This window comes from Anastrepha obliqua, chromosome 5 (genome assembly GCF_027943255.1).
Source record: "Anastrepha obliqua isolate idAnaObli1 chromosome 5, idAnaObli1_1.0, whole genome shotgun sequence".
Lineage (NCBI taxonomy): Eukaryota > Metazoa > Arthropoda > Insecta > Diptera > Tephritidae > Anastrepha > Anastrepha obliqua.
The window spans coordinates 21,334,218-21,358,534 of NC_072896.1; the positions used below are offsets into that span (position 1 = coordinate 21,334,218).

A 24,317-nucleotide genomic window follows, 5' to 3' on the forward strand; every position below is an offset into this window, starting at 1 on the left:
TTTTAGCTGCCGTATTTCGATGCCTTGATAAACTTTTCATCAGCTGATGCTTCTGAATTATTTGAAATCACATTTTGTTCCTTTATTTTACTTTCTTGGAAATGTTTCTACCATTGGGAAAAATTTATATCTTAATAGTTCTGCAGCAGAAATTTCATTATGTAATCAAAATTTTATACAACTCTTTGCTCAATAGAATCAAATATATATTAGCAAATACATTTTTCCCGAATCGATGTACACCGAAGCTGAAATTACAGTGTAACAAATAGAGTGACCTTGAGTTTTATGACGCCTTCGCACGGCAACGGGGTTTTCATGAATAGGTTCCTCACGAGGAGGTTTGTCAATGCCTGTCGAGGGGCGCCCGCTATTAAAAACATTTGTTCAGTTTATTTTGGTGTTTCATCCGTCGAGGCGACTGTTATTAGAAAAAAGCTTCTGGTGTATCGTTTATAGTTTCGTAGCGAGGTTTCGAATCTATGCACTTCTCAGTATAAAGTAATCAAAATTTCCATTTCGGATATATCGGAGAAAGGTTCCAAAACACTATTTAACATTACCTGACAGGCCATTAGCGTAATCGCTGGCTTTCTAGTCATGGCTGCGTAATGAAGCACTTAACCAAATTTGGTAGTCGCAGATTCCCTTTAGTCCAGTGAATGATGAGACGAAGTGAAAAAAATTATTGTGTAAAATACAGACAACTTTTCCCAGCACATCTGCGCTGATAAAACTTTTCATTAGAGACTGTAAATATGCCAAAGGCGCCATAAAATATTTGTAGCAAAAGTTCACAACAATTTTCTTTTTTCTAGAATTCATAAGCCAGATAAATGCAAATCAGTGACGAATTTGTGGACTTTGCGTCTCACTGTCCGTGAAATGAATGATCCGAAAATTCTACACACATACACAAAGGTAACTTTTAACACTTGCTTGTGTATTTGTGTATTTGTATATTTACGTATTCATATTCATATTTAGCAATAATTGGCATTTACGGTAACAAAACTGCAAAGCCCTCATGATGTGCCAGCCAGAAGGTTTGCAATGCTGGCTGGATGAATAATAAATAATTAAGTAAGCAATTGCAATTTCAATTGGACAAACTGTGCTTATAACAATCAAAAACATCCAAAATCAATCAAGCGCAACTATTTGAAATTCCATTTTGAATAATGTAATAAACAATCCGACTGACAGGATGCGGGCTGGAATGCATATGCAGGAAACCCGGCCAAGGCATTCCATTGCACCAAATTCTATTAATTACGGCTAAGCATTACGATAGCTTATTGAGTTTGGAAAATTTTGAAGCACTGCATGAATTTGTATTGATATTTGTGCTATCTATGCGGAATGAAGCAAAACATTTGACTACTAGAGATGGAGATGCGGATACAGATTTGTAGCTTAAATACAAATCCTGCTGATAGTCAATTAAATGGATTGGTGTGCAATGTACAAAAGTTTATACATATCTAGACATGCACACACAAAATGAAAATATACGAGGGGGGTATTTTTTGTATTGCGCGCAATAATGAAATCACAGTAAAATAATAATGAAAATGGATTTTTAATATTTTTAAAAATATTCTCCTTGGAAGTCAATACACTTCTGCAATCGCTTGAACTGAGGCTTTATGCTGCGACGGGAGATAAAGGAAACGATCGTGATAATGATGATGATGTGCTTGAACAAATTTTCAAAGCACTTTTGGCACTCAGAAGTAGATACTTCCAAAACAAGCTGTTTGAATGCTTGCACAGCTTTTTCAGGCGTGGAAAAAAGTTGAGCTCGTATTTTATTTTTCAAGTTCGGAAACAAAAAGAAACCATTTAGGGCCTAATCAGATCTATTAAGCAGATGACCCATTAACTCGAACTTTTGAGTACTCCAAAACTGGCTTGTGTCAGCCGATACTTGAGAGCTCGCATTGTCTTGGTGAGGGATGATCCGTCTTTGGTGGTTGATTTTATTTAATTTGCGAAAACTTCTGGCAAGCAAATGATTGCCTACCACTCAGGATTTACCGTTGTAAGTATTTTTAGTGATAAAGTTGTGACATTACTAGGTTTTGCGAAAAAACAAGTGATCATTTCCTTTGAGGTGCTTCTTCCGCGAACGACTATTGTTGGATTAAGTTCGCCTTGGAACTCCTGTACTGGGGATTTCTGTCTTGTTACCGGCGCATATGAATAGATCTAAGACTCTTCACCTGTTACGGTGTTATAGACGTAGTTTGAAAAACCAATTCCGAATTTCTTCAACATTCCTTCCGATTAATCGACACCAGACCTTTTTTTGGGCAATTGTCAAATTATGTGGTATTCAGCGAGAACAAATATTATTGCCAGCCAAATGTGCATGCCATATTGAATGTATGGTCGGATCAATAATCCCCAAAAGTGCTTCTATCTTGCAATATGCCACTTGACGATCTTGCATTATCAATTGACGCACAGCATCGATTGCTTCGGACTGAACAACCGTTTTTAGACGTGGGAACTCGTTGTACAAGCGTTTTACAGTAGTTAAGTGGAGTGCATCAACGCCAATGGTAGTAATTCACGTCATAAATCGTAGTATGTAAATCATCCCATGAAAATTTTCACGAGTTAATTCCATCTTTTGGGCGAGATGAGTTTTTCAACTCACTAAAAAAAGAAGTAATAAAGCTCGCAATTTAAAATGTTGATATGTAAGTTTATACTAAAAATTACCAAACTTTTCGATAAACCTTTCGAAAAAATATCGAATTACAGCTCATCAAACGAAGTGTTGCAAAGGCGACCCTATTTCAAGGTAAACCTCTAACTGACAATCTATAACTGACGTGCATCGTTTGTTAAGTGTTTGGCCGAGCTTATCATCCAATTTGGTTTGTGTCTCTTGATGCTATCCTACAGCTGAAGGCATCCGCAGTTTTATGCAATTTCTGAACGTCAGATGATTTGTTCTGAGCAGTCTGTGCAGAGGGCAGTCAGTGCAATTTTCTACAGTCTTGAAAAAGAGTCCCGTCGAGCGGATCTTGCGGTAAACGAGAGTAAGACAAAGTATCTTGTGTCAATAACAAAAATACAGCAGGTTGCGATTGACAATTACGAGTTCGACGTAGTTAACAGCATTAACACCAAGAAGAACGTCAGCCAATAGATCCAGTGAAGAACAGCGACTCTTGTCAGCAGGTGCTGCTTTGGGCTCGGTAGGCAATTCAATAGCAGAGCCCCCTCTCGGCGCACGAAAAATATCAATATCAGTCACTCATCTTCCGGTATTACTGTATGGTCCTGAGTCCTGAACATTGCCGCGCACCGATTGGCGGTTATTTGGAGATTTCGACAGAAAAGTTCTTCGCAAGACTTATGGACCAATTTGTGTGAATGATGCATACCGAATAAGATGGAACTACGAGGTGCATGCCGACATCGACATAGTGAAGCGCTTGAAAATTCAGCGGCGGCACTGGTTAGGGCACGTTGAGCGAATGGACAATAACGCTGCAGTAAAGAAATTCTTCTCACCCCTTCTTCTCTTGAAAGCTCCAATAAAGCTCTTTTTCGAAATGTACTGGTAGAATTCGGATAAAAGGACGTCCTAATCTACGTTGAAAAGACCAAGTCGATGGCGACATGATTGCCCTTTGTGTTTCTAACTGGTGTCAACGCACACAATACGATTCACCTTTGAGTCGTCAACATTTAGTGCAGGCAGAGCAAATTTTTTGCAAATTTTTACTACTTGCGGAGGTGGCTTAGAAATAGGAGATTTTAAACATAATTTCCAGAATGATTCTTAAGGCTCAAAGACGTTGTTGTTAATATTATAAATAAAAGGGCCGATTCCATGTCAAGTCATGCAAGTATTTTGGAGTTTTCGTCAACTTTTCTGAAAATTGCTTTACTATAGGCTGAAAACTGAAAAGGTTTTAAAAAAATTTAGAATTTTTAGACTGAATCGATGTTGAAAATTTCAATATAGAATTTTTTACAGTGAAATATGTTTAGATCTTTATATACTTTTGAAGTGTTTTTGGAAAAAAAAAAATTTACTCAAAATTTTTTGGAGAATTTTGTCTGTCATTTTTGAAAAAAATGTTTGTAAACATATTGTTTTGTGTGTAAATTTTTTTTTTTTCTAATTGTTTTGAGAAATTTTTTACAAATAACTATTTTTAAATTTATTCGTTCACGATTTTTCTGGAATTTTTGTGAAAAGTTTTTTTTATATATATTACGTTTGGAAAGTGTTTTTGCAAAACAACAATTTTTTGGAGTAATTTTACTGTCATTTTTGAAAAAAAAAAAATGTTTCTAAAAAAATAGTTTTGATCGTAAAAAATTTTTTGCTCTAATTTTTTTGTGAAATTTTTTACAAATCCCCTTTTTTTAATTTATTCGTTCTAAATTTTTCTGGAAAGTTTTTTTTTATATACTTTTGGAAAGTGTTTTTGCAAAAAAAAAATTTCGTCTGAATTTCTTTGAGAATTGTTTTTGTCATTTTTGAAAAAAAAAAAAAAATTTTTGTAAAAAAAGTGTTTTGTTCCTAAAAATTTTTTTTGTTCTAATTTTTTTGTCAAGTTTTTTACAAACAATTTTTTTTTTTAATTTATTCGTTCTAGATTTTTCTAGAATTTTTGTGAAAAGGTTTTTTATATACTTTTGGAAAGAGTTTTTGCAAAACCACAATTTTTTGGAGTCATTTTTCTGTCATTTTTGAAAAAAAAAAAATGTTTCTGAAACAATAGTTTTGTTCTTAAAAGATTATTTGTTCTAATTGTTTTGTGAAATTTTTGTACAAATAACTTTTGTTTTAATTTATTCGTTCAAGATTTTTCTGGAATTTTTGTGAAAAGTTTTTTTATATACTTTTGGAAAGTGTTTTTGCAAAAACAAAATTTCGTCTGAATTTTTTTGAGAATTGTTTCTGTCAGTTTTGAAAAAAAAAATTTGTAAAAAAAAATGTTTTGTTCCCAAGACCAACCTTTGGTTGTAGTAGCAAGCTAAGTAAGTAAGTAATCGGTTTTGAGCCCGTTTCAACCCCATGGTAGTCCCATGCAAAATCTCTCGACTACGGAGCAGCACATATATATATCAAGCAATTTATCTCCTTATGGACGTGTTCAATTGCGATTGTGGTAAAGGAAGTCCACCGCAAGATTCCAATCGACTGATAGTCTGATCTTTGCATGCTGATAGCAAGCTGTGCTTTGCCGAAAACAATAAAGGCTATTTATCTTTCACTGAATTGGTTATATCGATGGAATTCAGTTTCCTCGCAGCTGGCACTTAATCAGCTACAATAATGAAATTTCACATATGACAATATTGAAGCTGATTTATATTGTATCTATGTATGTATGCATGTGTATATATGCATAAGTCGAAGCAGCTTATAGAGGTATACAAGTGTGTGCGTGTATGCGTGCAAGTGCAATCATCAATTATTGACAGCTTTTGTTTGAGTATTGTCGCGTATTGTTTGCTTAACTGGGTTGATAAATGTGGCCAGTTGAGTTGGCAATAGTCTGTGCTTGGGCAAACACAAGTACAATATTATTTACTATACATACGATTGTTCTGCTATTTTAGTAGAGAGCTGCTCTAGGAATGACCTCATATACTTACATTTAAAGTTGCTTTAAAAACACTATTCAATATTTTGCTTATTCCTATCAAATGTGGAATAAATCTAGGGTTGAATCAGATTCTCATCAAACCTGGCGATAGCGGATTAACACTGACGGCATATGCTGACGACTTGGCTGTTATCATCTCAGGTAGGTGCCCTCAAGCGTTGAGTGAAATACTCACAAGGAAGGTCAGAGAAATCCACAAGTAGGAGGACTTGGTCGGAGGGAAAGTAAATTGAGATAAGATGGGTATGGAACTATTCACAACAAAGTTCAAAATTCCCGACCAATACTTGAAGAAGTTGAATTAAACATAGGTAATTCGAACATCGAACATCGACTCAGTACCTCGGGTTTATTGTAGATAGTAAACTGTCTTTTAAACAAGCAAAGCGAATGAGTCTGGTGGTGAACGAGGACAAAACGAATTACCTCCTGTCATCAAACAAACAGTCGGTGCACTCGCGTTTCGTAACTCTTGACAGTTTTGATTTCGAGGATGTAAGCGAATTCGGTTATGTAGAAACCCAAGTTAACACCGAAAATTACGTCAGCCTTGAAAGCCAACGTAGAATCTCTCTTGCCAACAAGTGCCACTTTGGACTAAGTAGGCAACTGAGTAGTGAAGTCCTCTCTCGACGAACAAAACTAACACTCTACAAGGCTCTCATCATGCCGGCCCTATCTTATGGCGCAGAAGCTTGAACGATAACGCCTCACCGGATGCGTCCCTTTGCGTGATCGAGAGAAGTATTCTGCGGAAGATTTTTGGTTCTTTGCATGCTGGTGACGGCGAGTATCGCAGGCGATGGAACGATGAGCTGTATGAACTTTATGACGTAATAAACATAGCGCAGCGAATGAGGGTCCTGCGGCTTTGTTGGCTGGGTCATATCGTTCGAATGGATACAATCGCTCCGGCTCTGAAAGTATTCGATGCGGTACCAGCTGGTGGTAGCAGAGGAAGAAGAGGGCCTCCTCTAGGTTGCAAAGGTCAGGTGGACAAGGACTTGGCTTCACTTGCACCGGTTAGCACAAGAAAGCGATTATCGCACCAATCAGGAAGAAGAAGAATAAGAACAAGAAGAAAAAACTGTCATACGGATTCAATGTGGAAGAAAGCGCAAGGAGTGTTTTTAATGCCTTATAAGCATACAGAAAAATACTTGGTAAGTCTTGGGGCTTATCTCCTCGACTCACACAATGCATATAGATGGCGGTCATTAGACCAAGAATGCTCTATGGATTAAAAGATTGGAAAGCGTTGAAAGGATTCCAGGAATATATGTAACCAGCGTTATGAGCACAACTCCAACAGCGGCAATTGAAAGTCTGCTCGACTGGCGTCCAATCAAGTTATTATAAAGAAAAGATCTGCACTAAGACTGAGGATGACTGGACAAATCTCAAAAAGGCTTTTTGGTAACAGTGATACACAGGGTATAAACGGAAGGTCAGACTACGTCATTCCACAAGTAAACTTTGACAAGAGGCCTGGTTTTGTAATAGAACTGAATGGCTGGCAAACTATTTTTTTTTTTTTTTGGGAGAAAGCATCAAAATCCTATAGACGAGGCCGTGGTGTGGGTCTCTAACTGATTATCACGCAAAAAATTTCTTGACAGATGAATGCAAAATGACGAAAGGAGTAGGAGTGGCTGTCTTCTGCTCGCAGTTTGTTCCCCTTAAGCCTTCCAGGCTTCCTTATCACTGTAGCATATTTCAAGCCCAGATCTATTGTGTTACCAAAGCAGCTGAATTACTGTTGGAATTTACTCATCTCGACACTCGCACAAACATCTTCATCGATAGTCAAGCTGCTATTAAAGCAATAAGGGCTGTAATGACTAGCTCGGAATGATTAGATTCAAAATGGACTAGCTCTGCGAGATAGATAGGTCACAATTTGTGCGCTACCAGAGCGCAAGAGAAGAGAAGAAACAGAGAGAGTTGACAAGCTTGCTAAGGCAGGCACCCGCTTGCTTGGATGAAGAAGACGTCAGCTATGAAGACAGAACTGCAAACACAGTCTACATATATGGGACACCTCGACCACCCGTAGAATTTCCAAAATAATGCTGCGCATTTGCAACACGAAAAAAAAATGAGTTTATTGTATCACTCGCAAGAAAGAAATGTAAAATTTTGCTTGGAGTACTGACTGAAGATTTTCCCATTCCATATCACGCAGCTAAAAACGGCTTGATAGGAATAAGCGTAAATAATTTGAGGATTAAAATAGTTTCAAAATTAATTATAAGTATGCATGCGTGTTACAGTTATATGCAAATGCAACTCAGTAATTTTTCACTAAGATGCACAATGAATGCCATTTGTATTGTTTATTCTGCAGGATTATCCCACAATCAGATACAGGGCGCCAGCATACATAAACACGTTAACTTCGATTGTTTGCCAAGCAATAAAACATACATACAGGCATATGTGCAAAAGTCTTCCATTTATTGTGTAATATTATGCAAATTCTTAATTCATTTATCACTGCCACAAAATTTACTTGCAACAACAATTTTAATATTCCATAGGTAAGTCCGTTGGTTGGTGGTAAAATCAGATGCCCTGCATCATCTTCATGGCTAGCAGTTAAATTAGTTTGCCGAATTAGTAACAGTAAATTTATGCACAAATTAAATTATTTACTTAGTCTTCGACAGTAAATTGCTTTGTTTTGTCTGTTTATTTTTCTGGCCATTTGCATTTGGTATTATTTTAATTACTTGCATGAAAAGTCTTAATTGAATCGTATTCAAATGCAATTGTTTGAGCGAAATCTGCATAATTAGTCAAAGAGCAAGTGGCACTAACTGCAATCATATCATACGAATATATTTAATGCTATTATTTAAATAAGTGCTACCCAGTAGACGAGATTCGAGCAAGTGAAATTAAATTTGTCAAAGAGGAATAAGCGAAATTCAGATGTTATATTTTGAATTCCAAAATCAGAAATACTGCCGGGTAAGGTTGTAACTGGTAGCTGACAGCAAAAGGGCAGGCAGTCAGAGTTTATTTCTTGCGCTGTAGTGAATTAGTTTTACCGCGTGGCAGCTAAAAACAATCAAGTGTTGAATGCATTTTATTTGTATTTTTACTGTATTCTAATTCTATTTTTTTGTATTCTAAAACTGTTTTCCAATCATTTTAAGAATTCAATAAATATAAAAAAAATGTTTATCTACGAGTACTTATAAGGGGGATTTTTTAAGAGTTATAGGAAAGTTTTTCAAAAAAACACACGTAAAATTCAGAAAAATGCATAAAACTTTTATTAAAATCGATAGTGCAGTCCATATAATTTAATGTTTCAAAATTATTTCATCCAAATGTTGACCGCGACTGCGCTTCAAATGGTCCATCCGCTTAGTCCAATTTTGGCATACTCTTTCCAATATTTCGGCCGGTATCTCACATATAAATGCTTTAATGTTGCCTTCAAATGCGTTAATTGATGCAGCCTTGCCTGAATAGACATAAGCTTTAACATAGCTCCACAAAATATAATCTAAAGGCGTTATATCGCACGATCTGGGTGGTCGCCTCTCAACAAGTCCATTGTTATGCGTGCTGTGTGGCATGTGGCACCGTCTTGCTGAAGCCGTATGTCATGCAAGTCAAGCTCTTGCATTTTGGGCAAAAAAAGTTGGATATCATTTCACGGTAGCTCTCACCATTCACAGTTACCTTCGCAGCATTTTTAAAGAAGTACGGTCCAATGATACTTCCAGCGCATAAACCGCACTAAACTGTGACCTTTTTTGGATACATTGGTAGCTCTTGCAATTCTTCTGGCTGATCTTCACTCCAAAATCGACAATTCTGCTTATTTACGTACCCATTGATCCAAAAATGAGCTTCGTCGCTGAACACAATTGTTCGATAAAAAAGTGGATCTTCGGCCAACTTTCCAAGAGCCCATTCACAAAAATTCTGCGTTGCGGTAGGTCGCTCGGCTTCAATTCTTGCACCAGCTGTATTTTGAAAGGCTTCACAGCTAAATCCTTTCGCAAAATTTTCCACGTAGTTGATTGACAGATGGTCATCATTAACACTGGCCGATACAGCTGCGATAGTTTCTTCAGTTCGCACTCTACGTAAGCGTCGGTGGTTTGATGTTCAATAATGTAAATTTGGTTCTAAGTTTAGGCACAATAGCTCGAATAGCCGCTTCAGTGGATCGATTAAACTGACCATAAAAGGGAAAAAGCGCGCGATAAACTTTCTTAACAGAACACGCATTTTTATAATAAAATTCAGTAAATTGCAAGCGTTGTTCGTTTGTAAGACGATTTATGGTTAAATTATAGACCAAACTGAAGATGTTTGACAGTGAAACAGAACCCGAAACGTGCGTCAGCTGTTTAAACCAACTGTTTAAAAAGATAGTAGCTCAAAAATCATCCGTTACTATAATTACTAACAATATTTATGGTGAAACAGTTCTAAGATTTCAATAAAATAAACAGAGGGACAGCTTTTTATAAGATTTAACATTTTACAAGACCACTTTGACAACCTGTTACGAAATTCCATTGTTTTTCAGAGCAAAGAAAATATCCTTACATATACGCTCAAGCACTGGCGTTTGTGAGTTAAGCAGATAAAACAAACTGTTAACCGTTGCTTTGTGAATAGAAAGCAGCTAATGTGAAATTGTAGATGTATTAGCGTTCCGGCACACTCAAATATGATGGGATATTCGTGGTGGATGTTCCATCGAGAATGTTGTTGCAGTAGTGCAAAGTATTGCTGAAAACCCTTCATCGGGTTTGACATTCTCAACTATGGGTTATTCATGAATCGACTGTTTGGCAGATTTTACCTGTAGATGCACTCAGGGGTATATTTAAATGCTACATATTTATTTTTCACATGTACTTTTTAAGAGCCGTATTTCGAATGGAAATAGTGAAACCTGAAAGAATCTAAATTTGTAGAGTAAAGCCGGGTATTGTGGGCACCATTTTACCTTACCGCCACTGAAAAACAAATCGATTGCAGTTCACAAAATATTTTGATCAACTGCGCATTTTGAAGTTCATAAGCAATCTTTCTAGTGCATGTTCGTTATTATGAAAAATACAGACGTTGCCCACATTACCCTACCAAAGCCTATCTTGTTATATGGAGTCATAGTCTGGTGAAACTCACTAGAGAAGACGACGTTGGTGAAGAAGCTGGAGAGAGTTCAGACGTCGGCACTCATTGGAATTAGTGGGGCGCTTCGCACGACTCCTACTCTCAACGCAATGTTAAATGTGGTACCCGTAGATATCGCAGGCAGAACTGCCGCTACACGTACCGCAATCAGACTGAGGGGCTGGAGCTATAAGCTCAACCTCACTTACGGGCACTTAAGCATTCTTAGAAACTTTGAGTTCATCCCTCTGTCAACAGACCCGTGTATAACCTCGTTTAGTCCAACCGGAACATTCTCCACTCACATCCCGTCAAGAGAAGAGTGGACCGAGGGCTACACTTGGGGGCAGGGCCTGGTGAGCTTATTCACGGATGGATCGAAGTTGGAAGGAAAGGTTGGCGGAGGAGTCTTTTGTGAAGGGCTCCCCATCAGACTAAAATTCAGGTTACCGGACCACTGCAGTGTGTTCCAGGCAGAGGTAGCCGCAATCAAGGAGGCAGCTGATTGGCTGCTCAAATGCGTACTAACAGTCAAGAAAGTAAATATTTACTCCAACAGCCAAGCGGCAATAAGGGCTCTCGGGTCTATGACGGTGCATTCGGAATTGGTCAAGGAATGCTTGACCTCACTTTCGACTGCGTCCGAATTCTTTGACATCAGCCTCATCTGGGTTCCCGGTCACAGCGACATTGCGGGAACCTGTGAGGTGGATGAGCTGGCCAGACAAGGGACATGTAAGGTGATTTCCCCGCGGAGGGAGAAAATTGGGATCCCCCTGACTACCTGCGGTCTCCTCCTGGAAAGATGGGCATCGCGCCAACTCAGCGAGCGCTGGGCAAATACACAAACGTGTAAAGTCGCGAAATCCTTCTGGCCACGTGTGGACCGAAGGCGCTCGAGCGAGCTTCTGAGGCTGACAAAATATCAGCTCTCCAATCTAGTGGGTTCTCTCACAGGACACAATGCGCGAGGAATGCATGCTGTGAGACTTGAAATCACCTCGAGTCCTTTTTGTGCTGGATGTATGGAGGATGAGGTGGAATCATCTCAGCACCTTCTCCTTAGCTGCCCTGCTCTGGCGGGGCTAAGATTCAGGCATCTTGGCTCTTACTTCTTTGCCACGCCTGCTGATATAGCTGGCGCTGACATTAAAAATCTGATGAGTTTCATCAGCAGCACAAAGAGGTTGACGCAAACATAGTCATCGTTTATAATCCGCACGCTCCTAACCATTCCATCACCACCTCTCCCCGCCCTCTCCCTGCACCTCACGTCCTTCACAATTGTATCACAAAGGACGAATCTTTCTTCGTCCAAGTGCGCTCACTCCCTGGGCAACCATACCAACCTAACCTAATCTAACCACATTATCCTAATAGCCCACAATACCCGATCTTACTCTACATGTTTTAATTTCAAACAACATCTAGACGAGTATTTTGGAATACTCTTTTTCGAGTCATTGGTCTCAGTGTCCCGAACAATTTTGCTTTAACTCTTTTTCGAAAGAGCTTAGGTTAACTTGGTGGATCAACACTGATTTTATATAGGCGGGTTCTTTCCGTGAGATACACATGAACAATTCACCAAAATGATGGGTTTTTGCTCACAAATATTCCACGGAAAGGGATCCAAAATACGTTTAGCGTTGTAAGCATAGCGAAAGGAATTCAGGAGATGTGGCCAACGTCAGACGAATTTGTAGGAATCAGCTGATTTGCTGACTTAACAGGGGGGTTTTGTTACGAAAAAGCAGAGATTGTGTTGGTGTTATAAGAAAAAATCAACGCTTTTTTTGCAACTGATCGGACGAGTGTGTGAATATGTGTGAAATGAGCGGGCACAATTCAGCTGCCGAATCACCTATGACGTTACCGCCAAGGCTAATTTCACAATATTTTGCTTGGGATGACCAAACGTTGTATGGGATAAGTATGAGCTTGGCAGTCTTGCAGAATGTTAGATAAGATGTTCAAAAGGATGTAGTTATTCACCTTAGCAGCGATGCTATACCTAACCTAGCTCTAAGGTAGCAGATGCTTGATAGTCGACAAGAGGTTTACACCAGTTTTAGATACCATATTGCTCCATTAATTTTCTTTTTCCCTTGTATCTCGGCACCTAGCAGATAGTGTCTCTGTTAGCTGAAAGCTCCTTTGCTTGAATTCTCCTTTGCTATTACTGCCTCCACAATTGCCTGGCTATAGGTAAATCAAGGAAATCACACAAACCTTAAGGGTGTTTATTTAGTAAGTTTTTTGCCGCATACATCGTCATAGGCTTTTCTGCCAAAAACATAGAATACGCTGCGATCGGTGTAAGTTCAATCCATCTAAATTGCTTCCCACAAAGTTTCACTACAATTTGCGCCAGTTTTCACCAAATTCAAAAGGCGTTTATTTTAAACAAATTTTTTTAATTTGTAGTTTCAGAAAGGGGTTGCAGCGTGAATTCTTCACTAGTTTTGGAATTAGCGCATTCATAGATGGAGTAAAGTTTTATCCGAAATTGTATTCTTTGTGAGATATTTAATGAACAAATTATTTAGCTTCCAATTTTTTAGAGTTCATATGGAAAGAGTTGTGTGGCAGTGCGAATAGCCTTACCTTTTTGCTGAATATTCCTTTTTCAGTATCATAAAGTTTTATCTGCTATTTGTCAAAATCAGGTGAATTCATTTTCAGTGCACTTGTGCCTAAATTCTTGATGATTGTACACATGTCATTCATCTTTCAGATTTGTGCCTTCGCAATTCAAAAATTTTATTAATATCGGCAGATATTTCACATTTCTGCGCGGAAGATGAGTGGGCAAATCTTTACCAAATTTTTTATTTTTCCTCTTAACTGAGTCCAAGTAGAGCATACATATATTTAATTCCTGTGAAATAGATCCACACTTACAATACTATCTATGATCAGGCTTACACTGTGTAGGACAATGGGCCATCTGATGCCAACATCCAACGCGTTTTTGTTGACCTCTACTAGACTGCATTTCATTCCACAATATTCCAATACCTTGACGCTTTTAGCGTAATAGTTAAAAATGTAAGCATTTTATTTCATTTCAAAGTTATAAAATTATCTATGTATCTTAAAAAAATATCCATTTTCTCATATTATGAATGCTGATTGCAATTGCCTTTCGTTATTTAGTTAACAATTGAACGAAACCATGGGGGATATCATAATTTTACTGCCATTAAAATTGATAGTGAAAAATATAATAAATTTTATTTATTCAAATGAGACTATAGCATATTTTGTGTGTGTATGTGTGCACTCCTATGCTCGTTCATGCAAATTCATTAAGTTAGATAGCTTCATCAAAAATTCATATGAGTTCGATTAATGCAGTGCTTTTGCAACGCCAGTTATTTAAATTCACAGTCCATTGTTTTCATTTCGTTTGGTGCGATAAAATGGGAGCAATCGTTTACCATAAGTGCACACAACTGTATGCAGGCACAGTTGCTCATAGTAATAATCGAATGTGAGGTATATTTTCATTCTGGTTGCTTAAGCTTCTGTATATTTTAAAATAGAAATTATACTGAAAACGAAACTTTGATATATAGAATAGAGCGATTCCATGTCAAGTGGTTCAAGTATTTTGGACATTGTCGCTAATTCTTTTTCACTGATTCGTTCTACCTATTTCACCATAAATCTAAAAGTTATGATAATCGCACTACGTAACTCGAAGAGCTTGCTGAATATAGTTTATATTATTATTTATATTATTAAAAAAATTTAAAAAAAACATCTAGGGTGGTGTTTTTCAAAAAAGAAAAAAAAACAAAAAAAATTTGGAAAAAAATTATGTTTCTTTTTTTAATATTTTTCCAAGTATATTTTACGCCAAAAATGATTAAGTTTTTTTTTATTTTAAAAAGAACTGAAGGAAATATTTCAGTTCAAAAAATATAATATTTTTCAATTTTTTTAATTATAATATTTTTTTAATTTTATGCTAAATATAATTAAAAAAAAATACATTTTTGTAAAAATTTTAAAAAGAACCGAAGAAGACATATCACTTGCAAAATCTATATTTTCACAATCGCAATTGTTATATATTTTTAAGTATATTTTATGCAAAACCTAAATAAAAAAAAAATTATTTCTAAAGATTTTCAAAAAAACCGAAGAAAACATTTCACTTCAATTAACTGTTTAACAAAAAAAGATAATATTTTTTTCAAATAATTTTTTTTATGTATATTTTATGGTAAACCTAAATAAAAAAAAATTGTAAAGATTTCAAAAAAAGCGTATATAGTAAGTATATTTTATACTAGAAATAATTAAGCAAAAACATTTTTGTAAAATTTTTAAAAAGAATCAAAGAATATATTATATTTCACTTCAAAAAACTTTTTAACAAAAACATATAATATTTTTTTAAGCATATTTTATATTGAATACCTATAAAATGAGACTTTCAGCTATTAGTCCATAGAAGTTGCTAGGAGTATTTTTAAACCTTCCCAAATGTCTTATTTTTTCGTCTGTCATCTGTCAACAATATTCAGTTCATTGGTTGTTACGTTTCATTCAACAATGCATTTTCGTTGCTCTTAAAAATGTCGAATTTCGTGCCTTCAAACTAAGATTTGCGGACATCGCTGGTTTTCTGTTATGAATTGAGGAAAAACGCTTCTCAAGCTCATCAAATGCTTATAAATTGAAGCTTATGGTGAACATGCTCTAAGTAGATCACAGTGCTTCAGGTGGTTTGAAAAATTCCGAAGTGGTGATTTTAGCGTGGAGAACGAGCCACGGCCTCGGTCGGCCACCGAAAAAGTTTGAGGTCGCCGAATTGCAAGCATTGTTGGATGAAGATGATGGTCAAACGCAAGAAATGATGGCAGGGCAGTTGGGAGTGACCCAAAAAATCATTTCCAAACGTTTGAAAGACATGGGCATGATTTTAAAGGTCGGAAGATGGGTGCCGCATGAACTGACAATGTGACAATGCACCGCCACATTGAACAAGAGCGACCCGGGAATTGGTGGAGACGTACGATTGGGAACCGCTGGTGCATGCGGCTTACTCACCAGACTTGGCGCCTTCCGATTATCATTTGTTTGCATCGATGGGCCACGCACTTTCCGAGAAGCGCTTCAATTCTCACGAAGAAGCAAAAATTGATTTGCGGCCAAAGACGGCCAATTTTTTTGGCGCGGCATCCACAAATTACCTGAGAGATGGGAAAGATGTGTCGCTAGCGATGGCTTTTACTTTGAAGATTAAATTTGTAACCATTTTTTGTTAATAAACGTTTGAAATTGAAAAAAGTCTCATTTTATAGGTATATACTTAATAAAATCAATATATACAATTTTTTATATTTATTTATATTCCTTTCTAAAAACAGTTTTCTTTTAGCACATTTTTGGCGCTGCTAGACGTATGTAACCCCATTAAAAAAACTCCACACGCAGCTCGTTATGCTGGCCTGTGTAGATGGCAAATGGTGATGAAAAATGGCTCACTTACGAGAATAATACCCAAAAAGGATAGCATTGATCGAACGCAAGTGAACTCTGGGGCCAGACTAATAGCCTAGAAGGTTTCACTGTGTTGCACAGAACTTTCTCTTCTACTCAATATGTCTCTGCGCAACCAATTGTCGATTAATTCTTTCAGCAACTGTATTTGTATTGCCGTATTTTCGGCTACTCGCGCGACGTATTATAGCCCGAATAATTATTCATTGTCATTGGCACTCAAAGAGTTAATCTATTTCCGTTTTTCCGTTTTCGCCGCTATACGCAGAATGTGGTTTTTTGATAAAGTGTGGCCAACACAACCGCAGACAACACGTTAACGCGCCAGCACCAGCACACACACACAGAAATTCCAAACAATAAACACACACACTCACACACACGCACATACAGTGTAATCGTGTTAAAACAGTTGTTAGCGGTGTTGGCGATGGCAAACCGCTTGCAACAATGACAATGTCAGCAACAATATGCGAGCGCGGTTAAATCGTATTTTATTTTCGCATTTAACAACTTTTTTTCGGTCACTTAAATACACAAGCAAACATTTACATACAGACGCATGTATGTGTGCTTGCATTGTATATGTTCTGGGTAGGTAATACATATGCATGTTTTATTTGTATTGCATATATTTAGTTGTTGGGCGGTTTGGGGAACCAAACCTAATGTTATTTGTTGCAAGTGGCTTGCACCATCGCACAACAATGGAATTTTACACTGCATAATCGTATAAATGGGAATTACATTGAAGTGCACAGTGTGGGATGCACAAACAACACACACATATGTAAATAGCATAAATAGATTTGTATGGAGGTTTGAGATAAGTAAATGCCCGGTGGCACGCATTGTTGTTATATAATGTAGTCGGTGTCATATTTTGGTTGGCCGGGTCGTTAAGAGAGGCAACCCCGTTAGATGGCATGCATAAATTGCTAGTACTCGTTTAACTATTCAGGAGTTTGCTCAAAAAATGTGAAGGAAAATTCGAAGTCTTTTCTTTGCTCCAGGTATTAAACGGAGCGCTCTTCCGTTTACCGGGGACGTATCTAGCAGATAGGGATAGTGATAGGTGTTTATCACAAAGCGTTTTTTTCAATTTTTGAGCACTTTAAATGCTGGAATTTCACTTTAAGTAAACGATTTCACAAAAACGAAAAAACAAATTTTTGGTCATCATTAAATATTTAAACCTGCATTAAGGGGACCAAAATAAGACTTAGATCGGTGGATCGGCCGTCCAAAGTTAGTGGGGGTCGGTCATACATTTGGACTCGATTGGAGTACTCTAAATGGGTCAAAGTGGGATTTTTCGTCAGACCCAAATTGGGGGACATCAGAATTCGTTTTAGAGGTATGGTTCCTTCGGCAAAGTTTCTTATTTTGATCCCTAGAATACGATTTCCACAGAGCAATGAGCGATTTTTAAATCGACCCGCCCTAATGTACATATATTTATGAATAAACACAGAAAGTTTAATATCGTTCCGTTGAATTTTTTCAAAGCTACACGCAAATTTGCAAAGGCGGTTCAGACTTAGACTCACTGCTTTTCAAACTTTAAACGCGTTTTTCTCAAAATGGTGTTTTCAAAGTCGGTGACCAACATTACTCGAAAACGGTTAAGCCGATTAGTTTAAAATTTTAACACAAGATTCTTGAATATATTTTTTAGTATTAATAATTACTCGAAGATTTTTTCTCACGGATAATAATTTTTTTTTTTAACTATTTAAGGTCGAAACTTTGCTGAAAAATCGATTTTTTGTTTGAAGAACCGCCATTTTGTCAAAAAAAATTATTTTGATTATTTCTTCGATTAATTACTAGGTTTAACATTACTTCAACGAAATCTGTTGGGTTTTTTAATTTCAAAGAATCTAGTTCAGGGCTATAGTGCTCACCGCAAAACGTCCTTTCTGAGAAGAGCTCCCGGAGATCAGCTGTAGCTCCTTACCAAATAAATATTTTTATTAATACTAAGTCTTGAAATATAGTTTAAAGATAACGTAATATGTGTGTAAATTTTTAGATCAATAAATTTAAAAATTTTCTCAGAAAAAATTGCTGAAAATTCGCTTTTTTTCGCCCTTCTAACTGTATATAATCTCTTAAATTTTGAAAAATAAAAAATTTTAATAGTTTACTACTTTTTATCGAAAAAACCGAATTTAGGACCAAATTTTAACTTTTTCTGTGAAACTATTGCTTTTTTTTATTTTCAACATTGCCAGCTGAAATGTATTTCAATTAAGGCGCCTGCAACTCGTCACTCCTCTGCTCGTCATGAATGAGCACTGCTCGTTTGACGAAAAATTTGCATGTGAAAGCAACAAAAAAGCTATTGAGTAAGATTTGCCACCATCGCGTCTGACTATACCTCATAAAATTGCCCTGCCTAACTTCAATGCTGCCAAATCTCTATCTTGATATTAGGCAAGTTTTATTAGACCGTCTTCACACAGAGCAAATTTTGTTGCTTCAATTCTCCGAATTTCCTTTAACCGTTGATGTATCACCACATGAAAATGAAATTCCATTCAACAAGGCACATCACGAACTTGTACTTACTCTCTCTCCGACATTGATTAAACGATACCACTCGAAGCTTCGCTCGGCATCTCACATCTTACAACAACATCTCTTACCTCTTACTTTTTCATAATTTCCACGTATGTCATGAAAAATGGGCTGAACAATTTGATAAGTATCTGTCTGCGCTGTCTTCAGAAAATGTACTCCACCGAAGACAACAAAATTCTAATTAACTTGGATTATGTAGGTAAGAGGCAGAGCTACAATGCCAATGAGTAGACAGCACCACAGAGAGCAGCGATACGTTGTGAAGGATACCTGATACTGTGATACCTGAAAAGGTAACTCTAATAATAATCTTCCTATACAGGGAATCTCTTACTATGTATCGTGAAGATCCCCGTAAGAAGACCTTTACCACCAATGACGAGGAGAGAGTGGCAATCCACCACGATAGACACACATGAAATACAAGTTGAAAGATTTGACGTTTGAATTACTAGCTCGACTTCCATGTGACAGGCAGTTAGTTGTTAAGCTCATAGAAAAGTTCCCACTTACTTATAATCTAATACACCCCACCTAAGTCCGACTTCGAATCCATCCAGCGATCGAAGCTTTCTGTGCCTCTGTCCGCTTTATTAACCAACTCGGTATTATCTTTAACAAAAGGACAAAATTATGATCCCTTGGAGATGAGTGAGTAGAAGAGTTTTTGTAAGGAAATTCGTAGAAACTGGCGTCTTCAGGCAGCGTTGCCTTCTCCGGAGATATGATGGCACCGAGGTAGAAGTTCGAACAGCCGCTAGGATATTATTACTGACGTCTTGCACGGCGGGCTCTTCTACAGCGCAGATATGTTTTGGGGAAATTTTCAAAAAGGGAGTTTAACATAATTTTGCAGATATTACTTGAAAATTTACCGGTGGCATCTAAGAAAAGTAGCTTGATTGTGAGATTCTATACAATAAAGACATAGAGCTGAGTCTCCATATCAATGTAGCTGCCATGAAGAATGCTTTGGAACGTCTCAAGTAGAGCAACTCACAGTAGTGAGTCTCTACCGGTTGAGGATGAGATCTTCATACTGCCGAGGGCAGAGGTTGTCAGGTAAGTAATAACTAACCTCTTCATTGGAAAATAATTAAGCAAGCGGGAAAAGAATTTCGTAACCAAATTTAACAGTTAAAGGGTTAAGTGTTGATATTCCTGTGCACGCACCTTGCAACTGCAAGTTTTTAGTCTACAGTGAACAACAACCTTAACATGACCGAGAGCACAAGGTGTGTTGACAGAGCATGAGCAACGAGAGTAACGAGTTGAAGCAACAAAAGTTGTCCTGTATAAAAGCGGTCTTACTAATACCCATTAAGTGCCTCCCAACAAATGTAATTTTCGGCAGCAATTTTCAGTGCTGCCAACGCATGTTCATTTGTACCAGTTGCTTCATCTATTCGCCATTAGTTGAGGCTTGGTTAATCGAATACACCTTTAATAACAAAAATGTAAGTAATTAAAGCAGGGATGTCTCAGAAAATGCGTTTGTGCGAAAATGTCTATTTTATTGCGGATTCTGATAGAGTACCCATCCAGACAAAATGTTTGTATAGGAAGATTTTTAATAGGACTATGAATAAGTTCGTGCGGTTTTACAACAGATGGCGTAACTTGATTATTATTCCATCGATCCACATTTCCAAACATTCATTGGAGAGCTACTGTCGTAAGGCACAAACGTCAGTATAAGTTTTTTATTTGAAGCGTAAACAACAATATTTTTACCACACTTGAAAATGTCGAATTTCGTGCCAAATAATGTGTTTTTGCGGGGAATTCTTCTTCATTATTTTAATATGAAGAAAAAAGCAGCCGAAAGTCATCGTATCTTGGTGGAAGTTTATGGTGAGCATGCTCTAGCTGAGCGAACGTGCCAGAAGTGGTTTGCACGCTTTAAAAGTGGTGATTTTGGCTTGGAAGACGAAGAACGCGAGGGTGCGCCGCCAAAGTTCATGGATACCGAATTGGAGGAATTGCTCGATCAAGATCCGGCTCAAACGCAAGAAGAGGTTGCAAAAACTTTGGGAGGTGATCAATCAACCATTTCTAAACGTTTAAAAGCCATGGGAATGATCCGAAAGGTAGGCCATTGGGTGCCGTATGAATTGAAGCCAAGAGACGTTGAACGCCGTTTTATGGCATGCGAACAACTGCTTCAACGGCACAAAAGAAAGGGTTTTTTGCATCGAATTGTGACTGGCGATGAAAAGTGGGTCCATTACGACAATCCAAAACGTCGGGCAACGTATGGATACCCTGGCCATGCTTCAACATCGACGTCGGCGCAGAATATTCATGGCCTGAAGGTTATGCTGTGTATCTGGTGGGACCAGCTGGGTGTTGTGTATTATGAGCTACTGAAACCGAATGAAACGATTACGGGGGATGTCTACCGACGACAATTGATGCGTTTGAGCCGAGCACTGCGAGAAAAACGGCCGCAATACGCCGATAGACACGACAAAGTTATTTTGCAACATGACAATGCTCGGCCACATGTTGCACAAGTGGTCAAAACATACTTAGAAACGCTCAAATGGGATGTCCTACCCCACCCGCCGTATAGTCCAGACCTTGCGCCATCCGATTACTATCTCTTCCGATCGATGCAACATGGCCTGGCTGACCAGCACTTCCGTAATTACGATGAAGTCAAAAAATGGATCGATTCGTGGATTGCGGCAAAACCGACCGAATTTTTCACAAAGGGAATCCGTGAATTGCCAGAAAGATGGGAAAAAGTAGTAGCAAGCGATGGACAATACTATGAATATTAAATTTGTAACCATTTTACGTCAATAAAGTTTCAAATTTCGAAAAAAATCCCGCACGAACTTATTCATAGTCCTATTATTATTATTATTATTTCGCCTCTTACAGTCAACTTGATTAATTAAATAACTTACATATATTTAATTCAGATGAAAGCCTTTCACTTCAGAACTAATATAATAAAATCGAGTTCATCTTGAAATCGACTCATTAAATATATGCATAATCAGCTTCATGCACGGCAACTGTGAAGAGCCTGAAGGCGAACATCACAGAAAAGTGTCTTACTTGTCCTATCCTAGACTTTGCAAGCCCAAAAGTTTACGTCTTTCCAAAAAGTCAGGGACCCCGTTCAGATATGCAGATTAGTAACCCTCTCCTTGATAAGAGAAAACTGGATATACACTGAGGCTTCATTGCTTGCATTTGATTATTGAAATTGTCTCTAGAAGAACTTGGCTCGCAGCCTTCTCCACTTCCTTGTTTTGTGAAATGCTTCAATATTCGGGAAGTCTTTATAGATTGACTATAGATATTGATATTGAGGATATTGCACGGAAACCTCGATATTCTTGAACGCATTTTAAAGGTTAAATTAGCCATACAATTTTTGTTTTTTGGTTTTTTTTTTGGTGAGTGAGGTAGGGCTCAAAATGCCTTCGCACTTACAGCGACCGTGATCTACTGCGTTGAGTTGTGTGGCCTCGAAAACAACTCCACCTCTTCTTCTGGGAAGAAACTCTTCCCGGGACTACTTTCCACATTACTTCGGGAGGGCCCAGAACGGCATTCATAAAGGACCAATTCTATTCACCCACGTCGGGGTTCACCGTATTTGTAGCCAGCTTTCATGCTTCGTGTTCTTGTGTCTCTGTCTGTGAGGCTTCGCTTTGTTGCACTGTGTCGAGGTCAATATTTTTTAAGTAGTATGCGCTCGATATATCTCGCTGTCTTCGCCTTCGAGCATTTGGGTATGTCATATCGATCACATCGATGGGTTCGATCAGCAGATGTATGGGGTTGTGGTTATGACACCTCTACTTTGAGCTTAAATCCGTTGCTATAGACTTAAGATCCTTGATCGCAGCTTAACTGAAAATTAGTTTTGAAGTAGTGAAGCTCATCACACGTACAAATTTTGGCGGCATCGAATTCAATAGATCTCAACTTGTAAAATTCTCCAGTAGTTGGGATGGGAGCCCGGGATATCATTACGTACTAAAAGCCCAATCACTAAGGTGTGAATGCGTGTTATAATAAAGTATTGTGAGGTCTGTAAGTGTTGCTCTATGAGATTGGTTGGGAGCAGATTTTGTAATATTATGAATTCGTATCATCAAATACTTTTTCCAATAAATAGAGAGTTTTCTGCACAGTATGGTATGTACATCGCTAAATTCAAAGATATTCTAAATCATCCATATATGTAGGTACAAGTGAGGCTTTCGGTTTTCTTTATTTCTTTAGAAGACATTTGATATTGCTGTGCAACAGCAGAAATACTTTGTGATATTTTGGGAAACTATATTTAATAACAATGCACTCGATTGATTTGCAAAAGTTAGCTCGAAAGTGTTTAACGGCCTGATAAAGCTTTACTGTTCCGGCTTAAGACTTTTTTTTAAGTGGAAAAAATTATAGAAATGTACAGCTAAGCGAAATGAAAGGTGAATCATACACATAACAAATCCATGGCAAATATTTTCGTAGAATAATTTAACCCATTGTGTGTCATCCAAAAGGCTCCTTTTTGTCCCTTTAACTCAATCTTAATAGCTCTCAATAGCTTCCATTTTCAAATTAAAAAACTAGACAAATAAATACCTATGCATTTACGAATATATCAATATTTTTTCAAACAATCGAAAGCAAATATGCCCTTCAACTACCACCTTGCATACAGAGTTATTTTACTAAACTACCACCGGCAATACGTTCTGCAGGAGGCGAGTGAGAGCAAATATTATATGAGTGCAGTGGCACTCTGTATATTTAGTGCATTGAAGGATACATTGTAAACTCCCATGATTCAAAATATTGCCGGTGAATTCGCGGTGCCGCGCATTGCCGTGATTTCTAAAGCCATGGAAACTGAATGGTGCATGTTCTTCATAATTTAGTACCAAAAAATGGACTAGAAGCATTTTTGTTCACGAGGGTGCAGAGCAAAAAATTGGAGCCCGAAGTCAAACTGTGATAGCGGTAACAAATGGGGCCATGGCTGACATACATAAGTGCACATACGCACACACACACAATTATAACCACGTATACGTATAACATTTCCATGCAGGACACAATGCTTAGCCCCAAAAGTGGGTAATAGGGCACGAGTTGTAATGGCGAAATTGCGCCGAATTGCTACAAAAAAATTGCCCTCCGTGCGAATTGCATAAATTTCGCGTTGCACTATTTACAAAGCACACATATAAATATTTGAGCGTACATAGATGTTTTTACATTCATATACACCTGCGTGCGGAATAATAGCAGCGCGACATATTCAAAGTTTTCACAATTTTTTTTATTAAATTTTGTTTATTCTTTTTATATATAAAAACAAAGATGACACTACAACAAAAGTCATACTTATATAACTTAAAATGTCAAGCTTTACAAAAATTTCAAAATATTCAA

General features: G+C 37.5%; 1 protein-coding gene across 1 annotated transcript in view; it reads right to left on the minus strand.

Moving 5' to 3' along the window:
• Positions 1-24,317, minus strand: part of LOC129247765 (protein madd-4) — a 187,616-nt gene that overhangs the window by 37,288 nt on the left and 126,011 nt on the right. The window lies entirely within an intron of this gene.